The following is a 10,161-nucleotide window of genomic DNA, read 5'->3' on the forward strand; positions in this document are numbered from 1 at the left end:
CCGCAGCGGGGGTGCCGCCGCGCTCTCAAGCGGCGCTCTGTAGCAGTGCGCCACCGGGCCGGCCCTCAAATGATATCTTTTTTTTTTTTTTTCCTTTTTGTCTTTTTTCGGGACCGGCAACGGGATCGCAACCCTTGGTGTTGCCCCCGCGCCTCACTCAGCCAGTGAGCGGGAACCGGTCTGTATGTGGGATCCGAACCCTCAGCGGGAGTGCCGCCGCGCTCTCAAGCGGCGCTCTGTAGCAGTGCGCCACCGGGCCGGCCCTCAAATGATATCTTTTTTTTTTTTTTTCCTTTTTGTCTTTTTTCGGGACCGGCAACGGGATCGCAACCCTTGGTGTTGCCCCCGCGCCTCACTCAGCCAGTGAGCGGCCGGTCTGTATGTGGGGTCCAAACCCTCAGCGGGAGTGCCGCCGCGCTCTGAAGCGGCGCTCTGTAGCAGTGCGCCACCGGGCCGGCCCTCAAATGATATCTTTTTTTTTTTTTTTGTCTTTTTCCATGTCTGGCAACGGTTCGCAACCCTCAGTGTTGCCCCCGTACCGGACCGGGACCGGCAACGGGATCGCAACCCTTGGTGTTGCCCCCGCGCCTCACTCAGCCAGTGAGCGGGAACCGGTCTGTATGTGGGATCCGAACCCTCAGCGGGAGCGCCGCCGCGCTTCCCAAGCGGTGCACTAGCGCAGTGCGCCACCGGGCCAGCCCCAAGCCTCGGTTTTTATAAGTATAATAAGTAGATTAGACATGATGATCTCAAAGATCTCTTCTAATTCTAGGATTCTAAATATTACAGATAATTTAGGAATAGAAGTAGTTTTACCAGATTTTAGTTTAATCAAGTAGAAACCTCGTTTTTAGAATATAATGCCAGTTGTTCCTCTTTAGAAGAAAAACTAAAGAAATCTTCCAGATTAAGGAAAATGGCAATTTGTAATTTGTGTAAAGCTATATTAATTATCACAACCAAAATACAATACTTATAATCTCTCTGCTTAAATGCATTTGCTTTTAATTTAATTTTTACTTTATACACAGAAATAAAGATGGCCACATTTTTACAAAAGTAGGTCAAAGAGACAAGGCAGTTACATAAGGAAAATCTATAAATATCAGCAGTGGAGAAAGACAAGGTGGCCTAGACCTCATTAAAATGATGATACATTAGGCAGAAGCCATTCCTGACATTGGAAATGGCATCGCACAGAATTTTTAGCTCCAATGAGCTGATCCAAAATTGGATCACCAATATTCTTTTTTTGTGCCATAATTAAAAATAACTATCCAATCTTATCACTAATTTATACTATGAGTTAATTTACAAATATTCTTTCATCATGTAACAAAAGGAATGAAAGGCAGGTGAGGAATGTACCGGCTTTGTTTCACGCAACTTAACTGAATAAAGGACATAGGCCTAATGGTTTCAGAAAGTTACATACAAATAAGATAAAGCCAGGGTCAGGATCCACTTAAAATCCATTAAAATGTCATTGAAGTCACTGATCCACTTCACATAATTATGCTGTCTGGTGATAAAGAAAAATATCCTTCCAAAAGGAGGTAGTGACTCACATAGTGCTCAAGACTAGTGAATGCGTGGAAAGTTTTATTTGAAAATGTTTAACATGTACATTCTTATTTATTAATTATATATCAATGTATTAAATGAGAAGGCATAGTATATAGTGAAGCCTATAAGTAGCATTAAATAGAAGGATTATGGCAACACATTTCCAAGATATTCTTTCCATTCAGTGACCAAAACCATTTTTGCAAATGTTTTGTAGGATGACTTGAAAATGCTAAAAAATGCTATTGCCTGATTATATTATTGAGATGTCATTTAAAATTATGAAAAAGAAACTCTAACAGAGGACTTATGTATAAAACTGAAAAAATATTCAACTCGGAAAGGTGCTTCTATTTTTTTTTTCCTTTAATTCTGTAAATGAAAAACTAAAGTCGTGAGTTGAAAACTAGAGTTGAATGAGAGAAGATAATCATCTCTTTACCACACGTAATGTATTTCATTTTTAGAATTGACTAGTTTCTCATACGTGGTGATAAGCAAGATTGATTGAGAGCAATTGTATGATCACTACGCTTTTCCTAGGGAGTAAATCTCTCCAGTGCAAATCAAAATTGTTACCAGGGTTGAGGTGAGATAGAGGAACAGCAGTTCCAAACAAAAATCGGGTGAAGAGGGTGGCGAGCGGGGAAGGAAAGCCTGTTTTCAAAATGGTAGATGGAACATTTACATTTTTATCCTTTCCCATTTAACTTTATACTAATGTGAGATTAAAGGAATCTGTAAAGAGTATACATTTTCAACAACAAGGTTAACAGAATAGGGCTATTCATAAGCTTTTAACACATTTCTAGAAGACAGAAAGCAGATGGCAAAGTGGTACTATTGCAACAGGTTAGAAAAATCTGTGGTCTAGAGAACATGAGGAAAAGGCAGCAGCTGGTGAGGAGATAATCAATATGTGCTGCAAAACCACAGGAAAGTTGAGGACGGGAAGAACCAGTTACCATAAAAGGTTGAAGATTAAAGTAGGTAGGTGAAATAATTGACCTGCTCCATTTCTCACAACTGAATAGAGACCACTTGGAAGACAGATGTTTAACAACAAAAAATTAACATTTTATGGTAGACCATTTATGGAAATAGCAACCCAAAGTAAAACCATCTATATTCTGATATTTAGGGAGCAAGATGTGTAGCAGTCCAGTTCTCTGACCTCATCCTAAAGCAGTCTGTCAATCAAGTATCTCACGTATCATCAAAACTCAAGGTCATGAACTCCCATAAATGGATAAGCAAAGTTCACAGGATGATTGAGCCAAGGCTAAAACATGAAGAAGTCAAAGGACACAAGCAAATAAATGACCATGAGGAAACATAACTCACAAAAGAAAAGAAAATATCCAAAAATACAATAGGGGTCATAGACTTAAAAAGAACTTACTGTATCCATAATATAAGAATAGGGTTCTATGACAAAGAAATAATCATAGAACAAAACATTTCTCTTAGACATGAATAATTTATTATCCCTAAAATAACTCATTAAGAAATTTAGGAGATCAAGGCAAGAAAATTTCACAGTAAGAGATAAAAGACATAGAAGATCAATTCTGGAGACTTAACAACAAACTAAAAAAGAGTTCTGAAAGCAGGAAGGGAGAAAATTCAAGAGAAAGATTTAAAAAGGAATTAATAGAAAATCACTTCTGAGAGATACAGCACAAGTCTACAGATTAAACAGGCTAATTGAGTACTCAGCACAGTATGAGAAAAAGAAACATTTAGAAAAGTATCATAAAATTTAAGTACTGCAAGGACAAAGAGGAATTCCTAAAAGAGAGGGCAAACTGGTCAACTACAAATGAATAATAATCAAACTGGTATTGAACTTTTTAATGACAATTATTTATTAAACAATTTTAATGAAAAAATTGGACTGTGGAAGAAAATGCTCCAATGTTTTTAAAGTTGACCAGTCTTCATCCTGGACCACGTGGAGAGAATGGTGGGCACAACAGCCTGGCACACAGTTAAGGTTTCATAAAATTACTTTCCACATAGCCTTTCTAAGGAAGTTCCCTAAGCGTGAGTTCTAGAAAAAAATAGAGAGTAAACAAACAAATAAACAAAAAGAGGTAGACAGACACATGGAATATAGAAAATAGAGAATTCAGCCCCTGAGAGTCATACAGAACTGTAGTAGAACGGTTTATCGTGTAATTTTCCAAGATTAAAGCAGGAGAATATAAGGTTAGAGAAAGACATTAAACTTCAGGAGTAAAAAAAAAAAGGGAAGATATTGCAGGTTTGTTATTTTGAGAATTCTGAAGGACATAAAACATGATAAAAGCTACAAGGAAAAATAAAAACAAAGAAAGTCTCCTTGAAATTCCAGGAAATATATAAATAAGTGAATGAGTGAATGAATGAATGAATAAAACTAGATAGGAAAGATAATATATCTTACCTGTTGGTTCCATATAAACATTATTTGGATGAACTTAAATAAAAAAAAACCACCTCTTATTGCTTTTCAATTTTATAAACTAAACTGTAAATGAAAACTAGAAGGGTTAATTTCAGTTACACACCAGAATAAAATATAACTAATCTTGACAACATATAAGAAAATGTTGAAGTCACTAAAGAGAGGAAGTTGGAGAAGATCTGAAAAAAAGGTTGTGGGTGGTAATAACATACACATCTTAAAAAATGGGTATTTGAGAGACATTGTCTATCATTGATGGAATAAGAAAAAAATATATAAAAATAATTTAGAGCATAAAGAAAAGTCTACTACTAACAAAAAATATAGCATTCTCACTCTCTCCAGGGGAGAAGGATTGAGAATAAATTAAATGATATACAAGGTTTGTATTTTCACATATCATTTCACAAATACAAAAGATAATCTCTAAAATTAATTAAGAAATATTAGTATACACCTTTATACATGTTAAAAAGTGGAGAACAGTACTAGAGCAAGAGAGGTATTGGCCAGAGAACTACTACTATTTTTTGTTGTGAGTTTATCACTACTATTTACATGTTTAGGTTGGTGCTAATTTTTTCAAAAATAAACTTTCTATTTTGTAATAATTTTAGGTTTGTAGAAAAGTAGAAGAGACATGACAGACAGTTCTCATAACCTTCACTCAGTTTCCCCTTTGTTAACAATTAACATGTCCATGGTACATTTATCAGTACTAAGAAAGTGGCATTGGTATATTACTATTAACTGAACTCAAAATTTTATTTGGGTTTCAGCAGGTTTTTCATTAATGTTCTTTTATGTTTTAGGTCCAACCCAGGGTAACCACATTGCATTTAGTTGTCATGTGTTTTCAGACTTCTCTAGTCTGTGGCAGTTTTTCTGTTTTACATGTTTTGCATGACCTTGATAATCTTGAGGGGTGCTTTGCTGGTATTCTGTAAAATGTCTTTTAATCTGGGTTTTGCTCCTTATTAGACTGTGGTTATGGGTTTTGGAAGTTTTACGACAGAGGTGAAGAGCCCATCTCCTCATATCATATCAGAAGTACATGCTATCCAGATTACATCATGATGTTAACCTTGATTACTGTGTTAAGGTAGCATTTTCCAGGTTTCTGCATTAGTACAAATACTATCATTCTTTCTCCTGTACCATTACTTGCAAGTGAGTCATTAGTATTGGCCACAGTCAAGTGGGGTAGGAATAGGAATTAAGCTTCGCCTCCTATACTAGGGAGTATCTATGCATATTATTTGACATTCTTCTGGAAGAAACATTTATTTAATCATTCAGTCTTTATTTTATATTGGTATAAGTTCATTTATACTTATTTATACTTTGTGTTATAACCCAGTGCTGTGATACTTATTTTGTTGCTTAGATTATTTTAGTTATGGCCATTGGGAGCTCTTTTAGGTTATTTGTGTCCTTTTAAAGTGCCCCATCCTTTCATTTTTTGAACACTTCTTTACTTTCTAGAACTACAAGATGCTTCAGGCTCATCTTTTATTTTTCCTGCCCTGGTCCTCGAATCAGCCATTTCCACAAGAAACCCTGGTTCCTTTTCAACAGAGAATAGGATTAGAAATCAAGGTCTGGGTGTTGGGTGTACTTGTTACTACTAGAAGCAGTGTCATTGCTTCCAGGACTTGTCAATAGATATAGCTAGGTAGTATATGTATGTATACTAACCCATGTAATACACACTGTATTAGTGTTCTCCAAAGAGACAGAACCAATAGAGGGTGTGTGTGTGTGTGTGTGTGTGTGTGTGTGTGTAAAGAGATTTCTTTTAAGGAATTGGCTCAGGCATTTAAGGCAGCTTGACAAGTCCAAAATCTGCAGAATGGGCTAAAAGGCAGGTATGTCAGAGAAGGGCATATATTGCACTTCAGGTCTTCTGTAGAATTCCTTCTTGCTCAGGGGATATCAGTGTTTTTGTTCTATGCAGGCCTTCAATGGATTGGTTGAGGCCGACCCACGTTATGGAGGACAATTAGCTTTACTCAATATCCACTGATTTAAATCCACTAGTTTTAATCTCATCCAACAACACCTTCACAGAAACATCTAGAATAACGTTTAATCAAATATCTGTGCACTGTAGCCCAGCCAAATTGACACATAAAAATTAACCATCATACATACATATTTATAACTATTTCTGTATTTATCCATATATATTTATTTACTCAGATATATTTATATATTAAGACAAATATAAGGTCATATTAATGTCTAACAGATATAACCATCATTTTTAATTAAATATCTTAAGATACTATACATCTTGAAAGACTTAAATAAATATTAAATTGTATATATAAATAAAAAATATAAAGTACAAAATATATAAAATGTAAAATAATGAAAAACACTATCACAATAAGAAAGGAACTTATTTGGGTGAAACTTTGTGTAAAATGGTAATTGTAATTTCAATAAAATACGGATCATCAATGTGACTTGATTAATGACAAGGTTGTGACACCCAAAGAAAATAGATTTAAATTTAAGTTTATGTCAATGTACAAATTTGGATCTTGATTTAAAAATGACAAAACTGAGTTGTGCGGAGATATTTTTTCCAAGTCTAAATATGAAAGAAAATGCTTTTAAAAGCAGAGGACATTTTATCCTTCAAAATATATAGCAATCTTAGGAGATTAGAACATGGGCCATCCAAATCTTCAAATTGTTAACCAGTGCATTGTTTAATCAGTCATGATTTAAAGTATTGCCAACGGCTACTTTCTTAATTAAAAATAATTTCCTGCATTTCAACATGCAGATATTCTCACCATATTTTGATTTCATTCAAATAATTACCCTAAATTTAAAAAAAAAAAAAAGACCAACAAAGAAGAAAGTACAAAAAATAAAAAAAACCCAGGTGATTATGGGGCTAAATGGCCTTAAATAAAAACAAAAGATGAAAAGAATCAAATATGTATATTTTATATAAATATATCATATATCTAAATCATCCATACCACAGGTGTAGGGTGTGTATGTGTGTGTGTACGTGTGTGTAATAGTAAAGTATATAAAGTACATAAATCCCATGGAGAAACAATACATTGTGACCAAATAACTTACGCATACTCAAGAGACTTAAATTAAATGGAAGTCGAATAATGAAATATTTCCCAATATTGATGCCTATTGCAGTTTGACAACCTTTCCAATGTGGTCTTTACATACACACATAGATAAATGACAACATCAATAAATGGATCCACAAATCTAATGTGTGCTGTCAGAATCGAGGTCATGCCTTCAGGATGTCTATGTTGTAATAGAATTACAATATATTTTAATGTTTTTTCTTAAACCTTATGGTTCTAGGGTAAGGATATTCTTAAAAACTTTGAGGACAATTTTTCAAAAATATAGGTATTTTGTGAGGGGGTGTGAGGGGTAGACTTTTTAAAGCCCAGAAGAATAAATAGTTCATTTTGAAAAAGGAAGTCCTCTAGATAAAATATTAGCCATGTAGTAATTATAAAGAAGATTTTTCTGGAGTTACAGGTACACATTTATACTTTCTCTGGGATCAATGACAAAAAATACCTAACATTAGCACTTTATGGCCGCAGTGAAATACCTCTCAGCAAGGTTTACTTTCATGAAACTTTTATATTTTTTAAAGTCATAAAATACAATTGCGTTTTTCCCCCTAGTTGATATGGATTTTCTATAGATAAATTCATATACCATTGTCTAGAGGCCCAGGTAGAGAGGAAAGTGCCTCCGATTTGTGAACTGGTTTTTCCATTTGCGTAGTAGAGATACTTATATCTTCTTTTCAGTGCTGTTATGGAGCTTAAAGGAAATACTCTTTCTAAAATATCTATTAGTAATGCATGCTCTTTAAATCATACTGCCCCTTTTGGAATACTTCTGGTCTAAATTTCAATAAGCCCATTGCAATTGACACAACCTATCAGGGAAAAATACTCAATTGAAATGTACCACCAAGAACTGTGTATCTTAAAGCATGTCACGTTTGTTTTAAAAATGAAAATTCCCCCCCCCCTCGGTTTTTTTTTTTTGTGTGTGTGTGAATTTATTTAGTTATTTTCAGCTCCCACCAATAGGGAGGGAAGAGAGGGAAGAGGGAGGGAGGTTTTGGTAATGGGCCACAGTAATCAACCACATTGTATATCGACAAAATAAAATTAAAAATAAATAAATAAATAATTTTTTTTTAAATGAAAAAAAAATTTTAAAAATGAAAATGAAAATTTTATAACCTTCTTTAATGTTATTAAATTTTACTTGAAATTTCAAAGCATTATCATAATTCAAAATAAATCAAATAAGTAGAATAAGTGGTTGATGCTTTTTACATGTCTTACCCAGCTCTCTACCTCCTAGAAATCACTGACAGAGAAGACAGCAGTGTTTTCCATGTGACTTTCATTATGAGAATGAGTCTTCTAGGATGTGAAAATTGCTGTTTACACAATTTAATACTCCGCTTCTACCATTTAAAGTCCAAGAAGAATAGAAAAATAGTAAAATCTGAAGATTACATAGGAAAGGCCTTTGACCATGCTGAAGGGCCGTAGATGGGAGTCAATTAGCCATAACTAACGGTCCTACATTTGCTGTTCCAGCTGGTTATTATCTTGAGCCTCATTACATGCATCTGACAATCAGAGGCACTTAGGCAGGCCTCTCATGGTTCTCCTGTGAGAATAGACGTGGGAAAGGGTTTTGTACTCCCAGGTGAGGGGGGAGAGAGAGAGAGAGAGAGAGAGATACAGTAGATCCAGGAAAGCAGTTGGCTTTTCTCAAAAGACAGATGACTTTGAGTGTGTGTGCATATACTGAAGTAACAAATATTATTTATTAAACTGTGGGATACTTTGCAACTGCAATTGAATATATTTAATATCAAAGACATATATTCTACTCTCACCAAAGCTTCACGTGGTATAGTCCTATAAGGATAAAACAACTGCAGAGTTTACATTTTACTCCTGCAATGAAAGTGTGAATGATAACAACATTTGTTTACAACTTTTGTCATGCATATGTGACATTTCTGTACTAAAGAAATAAAATCACTGACACACTCTAACTACTGAAATTACTTAATATTCTACTTTACAGGTGAAATACTGTAATATAAAAACATTAGAGGCAATATCCTCTTATATTGATTGAATTGGAAAATATTGCACTTTACCATATTTAAGATGTTTAAAGGTGTCTAAAGGAATACTGAATACTTAAACTTGGAATTTTGTAATAGCTTATACTTTTGCCTGGTTTAAAATTTTAAAGGTGAAATCAGGCAAACAATAAAAATCTTTCTGGCCAGTGTCCCTCTCCAGAACAAAGCACTATCACCAGTTTATTTTGTTTAATCCAGGGACCCTACAATTTGAGAAGCATAGAGTCTAGTACATGTCAACAGAGAAAGAGAAACAGATTAGCAATGGATTAAGAACGAAAATAGAGATTACACTCATCCTGTTGAAAAATAAGGAATGATTTTGGTAGAGGAAATATTAAAGCCAATCAACTGTGCAGATAGCAATTTCACACACAGATTTCTAGACCAGACCTGTTTGACCGGCTTGGTCTCAGAACTGCTATTGTAACCCAGGGAGAAGTAAGGCTGATGTAAACAAAGTAATAACCATTCGAAGTACTGACTTTCTAAAGGTACAGCTCAGGAAATTTAAAGGGCTGGCATCTGAAAGTTGAGTAAAGGAAGAATAGAGGGGAATGGAGAACAGAAGGGAGGAGAAAAGAGTTAAACAGGAGAGGAGAAGAAAGTAGAGTAATTGCTCAGGTTCATATGGAAAAAAAACATGAGATGTTGGAGTCATTCGTGCCTGAGTTTCTTCTTCTATTCCAATATTTACTATCCACTTGACTTTGGGCATACTTTCAATGTTCTCTTATGTAAAATAGTAATTTCATTAAAGAGTGCTGTGTAAGAGCCGGCCCCGTGGCTCACTCGGGAGAGTGCGGTGCTGGCAGCGCTGAGGCCACAGGTTCGGATCCTATATAGGGATGGTCGGTGCGCTCAGTGGCTTGAGTGTGGTGCGGACGACACCGTGCTGAGGGTTGCGATCTCCTTACCGGTAAAAAAAAAAAAAAAAAAAAAAAAAAAGGGCGGG

This window comes from Galeopterus variegatus, unplaced genomic scaffold (assembly GCF_000696425.1).
Source record: "Galeopterus variegatus unplaced genomic scaffold, G_variegatus-3.0.2 Scaffold30, whole genome shotgun sequence".
NCBI classification, from domain to species: Eukaryota; Metazoa; Chordata; class Mammalia; order Dermoptera; family Cynocephalidae; genus Galeopterus; species Galeopterus variegatus.